Source organism: Triticum dicoccoides, chromosome 2B, assembly GCF_002162155.2.
Source record: "Triticum dicoccoides isolate Atlit2015 ecotype Zavitan chromosome 2B, WEW_v2.0, whole genome shotgun sequence".
NCBI lineage: Eukaryota > Viridiplantae > Streptophyta > Magnoliopsida > Poales > Poaceae > Triticum > Triticum dicoccoides.
Genome location: NC_041383.1, coordinates 96,458,100 through 96,468,294, shown reverse-complemented (window position 1 = coordinate 96,468,294; position 10,195 = coordinate 96,458,100).

Below are 10,195 nucleotides of genomic sequence, written 5' to 3'. Positions count from 1 at the left end.
GGTTTTGGCCCTCTACAAAGCCAATTCCCCGGGGCTGGTCTTTCTTTCTGAAACCAGACAAGCCTCAAGCAAGATGGAGAAGCTCAAGTTCCGATTGCAGATGAGAGGATTTGCAGGTGTCTCTAGTGATGGGCTAAGTGGGGGCCTGGCTCTCTATTGGGATGAAAACTTACTAGTGACAGTTCTGAACTCGTGTGCACGGTATATAGACGTGCGAGTTGTAGATGCAGCAAATGATAAAACATGGAGGACGACCTATGTGTATGGAGAACCACGGGTGGAGAATAGGCACCGTACGTGGAGTGCGCTGTCAAATCTACGTGCCATTTCCTCCGAACTGTGGCTAGTGTGTGGAGACTTTAATGAAGCAATGTGGCAACATGAACATGTGTCACAGATGCAACGAGCTGAGAGTCAAATGCAGCAGTTCAGGGACTGCTTGCTAACCTGTGAACTAATGGACTTGGGGTTCTCTGGAATCCCGTATACATATGACAATGGGCAAGTGGGGAATAGGAACGTCCGGGTGCGACTGGATAGAGCTTGCGCTGATGAAGCATGGAGGGACTTGTTTCCCTATACGCAGGTGGATCACTTGGCGTCGTCTTGCTCGGACCATTGTCCTTTGATGGTTCGGATATCGCATGAGGAGGCACCCAAGAACAGAAGTGCGGCCAGGTACGAAATCATGTGGGAGAGACACCCGGCTCTGGCCTCGGTCATTGCGCATAGATGGGGGAAAAGCAAGCCGAAAGGAACTCTTGGTGCTGTCCGAGATGCGCTGAAGGAGATGATGGCGAAGCTGCGCTCGTGGAGCAAGGAAAACTTCGGCCACGTCACCGCTGAAATTGAAAAACTACGGAAACAGCTAGCTGACTTGCAACTCCAAGATGCGGACAAGTCAGTGATAAAACAGAAAATGTACCAGTTGGACGAGTTGCTCTATAGAGAAGAAATGCTATGGCTACAGCGATCACGGATCACGTGGCTGAAAGAGGAGAGCGGAACACTGCCTATTTGCACCGACGGGCTGTATGGCGGGCACGGCGCAACTATATTCAACGCTTATGCACAATGGATGGGTCCTGGTGCACCGTCCCGTCAGACATGGAACACATGGCAAGCTCATATTTTCAGGAAGTGTTCACCAAAGATCCGACTCTTACACCTACGAAGGTACTTCAAGGTATAGCTCCTAGAGTGACACAGGGTATGAATGATCTGCTGTGTGCACCGTTCTCAGAGGAGGAAGTGTCTAATGCCCTGTTTCAGATTGGGCCGATCAAAGCGCCGGGCACGGATGGCCTGCCGGCGAGGTTTTTCCAGTGTAACTGGGCTGTGCTGAAGACGGAGATTGTTGCTGCAGTTTTGGATTTCTTTAAAACAGGTATTATGCCAGAGGGAGTGAATGATACGGCTATCATCCTTATTCCAAAAGTTCCCCACCCTAAGGAACTAAAGGACTTCATACCGATAAGCCTATGTAACGTGCTATATAAGATCGTGTCTAAGTGCCTGGTCAATAGGCTGAGACCGTTGTTGGGTGAGCTGATCTCAGAGAACCAAAGCGCATTCATCCCTGGGAGGCTTATCTCAGATAACTCTATAATTGCTTTTGAGTGTATCCATCATATACAGAATATGAAACCAAATAGTACTGCTGCTTGTGCTTACAAGTTGGATCTCTCGAAAGCATATGACCGTGTAGATTGGGAGTTTTTGGAGCAAGCCCTAATAAAATGGGGGTTCTCGATGGAGTGGATTAAATGGATCATGGCTTGTGTGAAGTCTATGAAATACTCGGTTAAGTTCAATGGGAAGCTATTGGAGGCGTTTTCCCCTACTAGGGGACTAAGGCAAGGTGACCCCCTGTCTCCCTTCCTCTTCCTGTTTATAGCTGACGCTTTGTCCTCCTTGTTATCCAAGTCAGTGCAAGAGGGAGAGTTGAAGGGGGTATCAATCTGCCGTGGTGCTCCAGTCATCTCACATCTATTGTTCGCAGATGATACTATGTTACTGTTTGAAGCATCAAGTCACCAAGCAACCACTGTGAAAGGCTTGTTGAACACTTATGCCAGAGCGACGGGTCAACTTATTAACCCCGAAAAGTGTTCCATCCTTTTTTCGGACAACTGTTCGGAGGCGGTGGCGGAAGAGATGAAGGGGATTTTGGAAGTAACACAACAAGTCTTTGAGCCTAAATACCTGGGTTTACCTGTACTGGAAGGAAGAGTTCACAAAGGGCAATTTGAGACTGTGCAGGACAGGTTAAGGAAAAGATTGGTGGACTGGAGTGAGCAGTATGTGTCGATGGGAAACAAGGAAATACTCATTAAGGCGGTAGCACAAGCAATACCAACATATGTGATGAGTGTTTTCCGCCTGCCGGCATCAGTATGTGACGACCTTACAAGGTTGATGAGACAGTATTGGTGGGGAGTGGAGAAGGGCAATAGGAAGATGGCTTGGTTGAGCTGGGAGAAGATGATATTGCCTAAGGATATGGGGGGCATGGGGTTTAGGGACATGCGGGCTTTCAACAAAGCGCTGCTTGCAAATCAGGCTTGGAGATTATTACAAACCCCGGACAGCCTATGTGCTCGCCTGCTACGGGCAAGATACTACCCAAACGGTAATCTTCTGGATACGGTGTTTCCAGCCAGCTCTTCTACGGTTTGGAAAGGAATCATCCATGGTCTGGAACTATTGAAGAAAGGCTTGATTTGGAGAGTTGGTAATGGCACAATGATAAGAACGTGGAGGGATCCGTGGATCCCCAGGAGGCATGACTTCAAACCAATAACCCCAAAAGGAAATTGCAGATATAACTGGGTTGCTGATTTTTTGGAGGAGTCAGGAGCATGGAATGTAAACAGGCTAAGGCAGTACTTTTGGGAGTTGGACGTTCGTGAAATATTAAAGATCCGGACTTCACCCAGGGGGGAGCAGGATTTTCTGGCATGGTTTCCCGAGAAGAGTGGTTGTTTTACAGTTAGAAGTGCATACCGGCTCGCCACATCTGAGGGGCATGCTGGTCTGGGGTCATCTAGTGCGGCTCCAGAAGGGAACCGGGTGATTTGGAGGCATATTTGGAACGTTAAGCTGCCCTTGAAGATGCGTATATTTGCCTGGAAGGTGGTGGCCGGGGCTTTAGCCACCAATGCATGCAAGAAATACAGACACATAGCTACGAGGGATACGTGCCCGTTGTGTGGCTCAGGGAAGGAAACTAGCTTCCATGCTCTCATCACATGCGATCATGCGCTATCGCTATGGTCTCATATGCGTCAGGTCTGGCCGTTGCCTGGCAATCAGATGCTGAGGGATACGGGGAAGGAGTGGCTCCTAAACATACTGATGAACTCTGATGATGCTATGAAGGAATGCACGATCATGCTCTTGTGGAGAATTTGGTCGCTTCGCAATGATCTTACCCACGCTAAGTCTATCCCAACTAACTCTGCGACGGCAGATTATCTACAGAGTTACATGACTTCAAGACAGATGGCCAGAAGGTACACTACAGAAGAGATAATTAAAGGCAAGATGGCAACGTTCGTAGCAAAGCAATCTAATGTACGAACACCTGCTCCGGTGCTACCTTGGCCAAAGCCCCCGCCAGGCCAAACAGCACTGTCGGTTGATGGTGCTTACGCTAAGGCGGATGGATCAGCAGCAGCGGGGATGGTGCTGCGACGTAGTGACGGGAGTGTCATCTTTGCGGCGCACCTAATGGCGCACCTAATTTGGCCATTAATGGCGCATTAGTGGTGCGCCATTAGTGCCACGCCATTAATATATTTTACTAATGGCGCACCCCTTGGTGCACTATTAGTATCTGATATACTAATGGCGCACCACTGATGCGCCATTAGTGTATACATAAGTGCGCCATTAGTATGCCTCCCAGGGGCCATGTATACCCAGGTGCTCTGGCATACTAATGGCGCACAGCAACAAGATGCGCCATTAGTAACCTCGGCATACTAATGGCGCACTGTTCAGTGATGCGCCATTAGTATAATTTGTCATACTAATGGCGCACTGTGATGTGATGCGCCATTAGTATGAATATTAGGTTTTTTTTATTTTTTATTTTCTGTTTTTTGCACAGGTTACAAAATGTATAATTTGACAAAATATAGACAGCACACATCAACAACAGATTCATCGAATACAATAGAAGATTAGTCTTTGAATACAATTCATCATATTAGTCTCCGAATACAATTCATCATATTAGTCTCCGAATTGAAAAGACCGAACAAAGATAGAACATTATATTACAAGTCTCGAGACCGCGAGTAGCGAGTTTGTCTTCACATTACAAGTCGATATCGATCATCTAAACTACCATCACATAGAAGAGAGCTGCGGTCATCACGATGAGCATCATCACGATGAAACTCGTCTTCATCCGGTTCCTCCAACGCTCCCTCCCCTCTCCCGCTAGATAGCGGGCGTATCTAGATTCGGCCTTGGCCCTAGTGGTGTACCCTTTGTAACTGTTACCGCTGAATCAGTGAACCTGTCTCCGACACTCCTCCCAGTCATCGTAGACTCCGGGAACCTTACCCTTGTACACGACATACATCGGCATCGCTATGCACTAGCCAAACGAAACGTTAGTACCAATTCACAGACAATACATAAGCAATATATAAGTATGCAACAGAACGATCGGAAGAGAAAAGCAAGACATTAATAGCATCGATTACATCTAAGTTGAACGACTCTCGAAACCAAAGAGACATACTATAAGTTCATTAAAGTTTAATTACAACATGAGCCAATCGATGTTTCAGAACTAGACACAGCATCACTGCTTTCGACTCGACTCAAGGGACCGGAGCGTGGATGAAGCCGCCGTCTATCGTGGGAGTCATGAAATAACGGTCGTTGTCAGCCTGCATTTGTAGCATTGTGTCGATGTCACTATTGGACGGTTGATTGTTGAGGTAGAACTGCCCCGAGGTATGAAGGACATCTTGATGGATGATTTCCGCAAACTCCGACTGGATGCGAAAGAATTCTTGTCGGAGGTCCGCGTCCTGGATTGCCGACACGCTCTTTGCCCAATCTTTGAGTTTACTCGATAGCAGAAGTTGACGATGGTCCCGTACGATCGCCCGCATGTGATGGATGGCGTAGTAGGCACCCTTCTGATCGCCAGGCGGCTGCCTGACGCAGCAGAACGTCGTATTGTGGGAGAACACGTGCTTGCCGTACTTACGAATAGGCTTGGTGAAGGTGCCTCCAGATTTGGCGTAGCCGGGGAGAACATCATCAAGAACCTTCTTGACATTTGTGTAGTCTATGTTCGACTGACGGTCCGGGTCGAAATACGTGGCCATGGAATATTTGGGGCTTAGGAGGATGAGCGTGCAATGTGTGTCACTGCAGAAAACACGGAATGTTAAAAGAAAAACGATCGAAATGTAAGAATTCATATGTTACGGGCCGGTTGAGGGGAGGACTTACTCGGGAAAGTAAGGCACGAGGAAGTTATCCTTATCTTGGTTTGCCAGAATGACGCATTCGAGGTAAGAACTCGCGACTTGCCGGTCCCCAGCGCTGCCCAAGATCTTGGCACGCATGTAGAAGGGGTCGACTATCACGATGTCCGGGGTCTTGTCGCGAATGATCCGCATCTCCATACTCAGCGAAAATAGCCGAACGAAGGTGTAGTGCAGCGGATGAAGGTTCAACATAGCGTGGATGTCATCAAAATGCAGGACGATCGTACGCCCGATGGAGTTATCCACAAAGCCCTTGCCCTCTGGCACCTTGGCCGCGAAAACCGGGTATGCCACATCCTTCTCTCTGAGACGCCGCTTCTCCAAAGGAAGAACACTGTCATGCAGACTCCGCATAGCACCGGTTGCAGCATTGAGCATATTTGTCGGTAGCATCGCCCTACCCGCCACATGCACCCTCCTCGAGATATCCTGCGGTGAAGGTGGCCCGTCCTGAGCACGGATCGTACTCGGTGCCGACTGGCTCGCACCCTTCTCAGTCTTTCTTTTGCGTGCCTTCTTCTTCTCCTGTAATGGGACCGAGTTCTGCTCACAGACCGCCTTCTTGAGTGTGTTGGGGCTGATAATATTTCGCACCTCGCCTATCTGAGGCTCGGTGAAGTCGGCAGCTGGAGGCGTCTCCTGAGAGCTGAACGCCAGACGGCACCTGTTGCAACTTGGCTTCTCCGCGGTACCAGCTAGATCGCACACGTCTTTTGTTGGGTTGGGTTCTTGAGAAGGAGGCCCCATGAAGTCGCCATCGTACCCATGATCGGCAAATTACTAATCGACGTTGCCAAATGTATCGTCGTCGTCGTCGTCGTCGTTCTGATCCTGTGCCATATGCATGTTTGGATCCAGTGGCATAGGGATGTCCGGCACCGTTGCGGCGGTCTTGCCATGGGGCCGACTTGGCGCCGGCACGACTGGCGGTGTTGTCTTTGGGGTGGTGTCCCCCGCCCCCAAATGAATCTGGCTCTTCGGCCAAAGCAGGGGCCAGCTCAGGCAGGCGCTGAGGGTCATCACGTCATCATCGTCGGCCCCGACGGGTCGAATCGGAGGTAACAACTCATCGCAGCCTGGCAGCACCCTACCAGTTGAACCCTAAACAAGTTGGGTGGCATCTGGGTACCGTGGAACAAGGGGTTGCCCGGTTGAACGATTTTGCCCTTGGCGACATCGACCAACTCGTTGTTCATGAAGTGGAGGAGAGTGCACGGAACATCGGCGGCGCCCTGCGAAAACATGTAGGGCGTCAGGGATGCCCAGTCAAAGGCAAGGAGATGAAGTCCTCGACCGAGAGAGGCTTAATTAGTTACCGTAATGATGGCGTCGAGCTCGGCTAATGTCGAGGCACCGCCAACGGCGGGCGTGCAGTTGACGGAGGGGCCGCTTGCTGCAGAGGTGCCGGCCGGCGTACACCCGGGTGCATTAAGCTCCCATGCCGGCGTCGGAGACACCAATGCCGCCTCCGCCGGAGGCACCAATGGCCCCGCCATCGCATTATGTGAGTTGCTGGCCGTGAAGCTAGGAATCGGGGGCGGCCCCTGTTGGCCGCCCGCAATCCACGCACTCAACCCCGAGATCAAGGTAGGCACAATGGCGGTGATCGTCACTCCGAGTCGTTGTTCCACTTGCTCTTGGACAATCTCCGGAATCTGCGCCACCTGTGCCTTGATTTCTTGAACCTCTCGCGCCTGGCTTTCCGAGCTGGTCTTTTTCTCCTTCCGCACACCAGCGGTATAGTATGACCCCCATTTTGTCGACAAGCCTTTGCCGGCCACACGACCAGCTGACGTCGGCTTACTGAGCTTATCCTTGTTCTTCATTACATTCAACGCCCTATTTAGAGTGGTGTCCCAAGGGTTGCTCTTAGTCGACCCCGCGCTACTGCTTTCAGTCGCCTGCGGAAGGAATGTGAACCATTTAGAAATTTGGCTTCATTAATTAGAATGCAACCATATGTAGCTAATTACGTGGGGGTGTATTCCTTACCAGAACAAGCTCAAGCTTCCTGGTCTTCGGATCCGTGGTAAGCTCCTTTGTTTTCGGGTCCTTCTTGTACCGGGCCCTGACAAAGTTCCTGGTCTTCTTGTCATCGTATTTATCGAAGAGGGGCGGTAGGCCTTGCTCGGCACGGTCCGCCTCCTCCTTGTCCCATATAGGCTCCGCCACTCTGTAACCGCCAGGACCGAGTGTGTGTTCCCCTATGTTCAGCTCCCGCATTTGTTTCCCCCACTCACTTGATTGGGAGTTTGCGGTGCTCGAGCAATTGATCTTGAAGTCGTTGTAGTCATCTTCGGTGATCGAAGGATTTTTCTCCTTGATCTTCTGATAACTCTCACCTTTCTCGATCATTCTCTTCACATTGCTTTTCCAAGTAGACAGGGCCTTGCTCATCTTCATGAGGGCAGCATTGTTCACTTTATTCCCTTTGAGGCTTGTGTTTGCAAATTCAGCGGGGAACTTGTATCGTTCGTGCAGCTTCGTGAAGAGGAGGTTGCGCAAATTCCCTCGGTCAGGATGCCTCAGGTTCTCGGTGTTGATCGAGACGGTGCTCCGGAGAATGCACCCGAGCTGAAGCGAGTACCCCTTGACTATTCGTTCGGGCGCCGTTGGATTCCCGTTGGAGTCCACTTCAGTAACTTCCTCCTTGAGGGTGAGGAGCACGATCGGGCGCCGGTCCTTCCGTTGCCTCTTCGGTTGGCTGCCATCTGTGCGTGCGCCACCATCATCAGTGGTGGCATCCTCGGCGGCACCATCAGTGGTGGCATCAGTGGGGTCATCCTCGGCGGTACCATCAGTGGTCTCAGGATCGATGGGGAAGGCGGCGTCCTCATACAACTGAGGTTGGCCCTCCATCTCCTGGGACAGCTCCCAGAATGCCTTGCCGCCCGAACCCCCGGCCTCATCGTTGTTGGCCATGTTTCTCTCTAAATAGGAACAAAGTTGGTCAAAAAGTTGGTTATTGTTTAGGGTTTGTCGACACCGAGGCATCCTAAAAGCTAAGCTTTTATCATTGAGGGTTTTTCGACGCCGAGGCACCCTAAAAGCCTAAGCTTTCATCATTAGTCACAAGTACCCCGGCCCATGCATTAGTCACAAGTACCCCATATGTCCTATTTTTAGCAAAGTCATGCTAAAATTCACGGAAAATTTCAGCATGACCTTTGCTGAAAATAGGACATATGGAGTACCCGAATTTGCTGGAACGGAAGTTAATCGACATTCCAGCAAACTCAAGGGCCTCTCGGGTGGACAAGGCAAAAAAAGGCCTCCATCACAGCATGGAAAATACATTGGCATGTTTTTGCTTATAAAAAAGCTAACAAGTGTAAGTCAAAACAATATACCACCAAGTGAACCACCACAACATCTAAAAGCTAACAATTGTTTTTGCTTATAAAAAAGACCAATGGCACATAATACATCCAGAAGCACAATTCCTAGTGATTTCCTGCTTGAGGCAATCTGCTTTCAACCGGGGTGCACAATCTTCAACATGAGTCGGACCATGATAACCGTTATTTTGCTTATCAGTACATGTTTTCTCAAGCCGAAGTTGAGATCGAACATCACATGAAGTGCAGATTCCTTGAAATGGTAATGATAAATATAGTTCCAAAAGATGCAACACATAAGCAGAATTGTATTATGTTTCAATACTTAGCCAGAGTTATAATGCAATATTTCTTTCAGTTTATCAGTGCAAGTATATCATTTCACAAGCTTCAGAGAAGAGCAAGCAGGAGTACACTACTGCACAATTTAACTGAATTTTTTTACTCCAATAATACTGGTACACTTGCTACTGTAATGGAATACCTGATCTTTGGTTCAAGTAATAGTGTATGATGAATTTGATTATTCAGACTTAAGTTGCTTCAAGTGATGTCACTAGTTCCAGTTAACTGGAGTACTACAGCAAATGGAGTACCTAATCTGATCCAGTTAAAGTCTCCAAATGGAGTACTACAGCTCCTGCACCTGCTTCTGTTATGTTTGGCTTGATAAGGAAGATATGTAGGCTTGACATAATTTTTACTAAGTTGCAGCAGCAGCTCATGATGAACTTGGTTTGTAGTGTGCTATATATATGGACTGCCCAATCCAATCCTAGTACTTACTGAAATATACTACTAGCTGCTTATTTGTTAGTCTGTGCTTTACATTTTGGATTTGCAGTGGCAAATTTAGGTGAATCCCAAATGTTTTGAAAACTGATCACACTCATCACTGACTGACTAACTGTTTGAATAGCAAAATTACAAGTCCGGGTAATACTAGTATCTTCTGGGGTGTCTCTGCTAGCTTAACAATTCAATTGGTACAGACAGTTTGCTGATAGAGGACCAGAGAGGAGGAAGAATAGAAGGGGGTGGGGGACTCACCTATGTTTGCTGTAGCCGAGGCTGAAGCACCACCAGTCAGAGCCGAGGCGACGTGGCCCTCCTCTCCCGGCGTCGTCCTTGTCCTGGTCGCTCGCCGGCGCGCTCTACCTGCAGAGCAGAGACACGACACGAGGGTCAGCTAGATTCGCCGGTGCCGCGCTCCTTGGATGAAAGGGCCGGAACTCACCAGGGTGAGGCGTCGAGGCGTCGAGGCGTCGAGGTGGCGTCGGGGCGGTGTCGAGGCGGCGTCGGGGCGTCGAGGCGGCGTCGGGGCGTCGGGGCGGCATC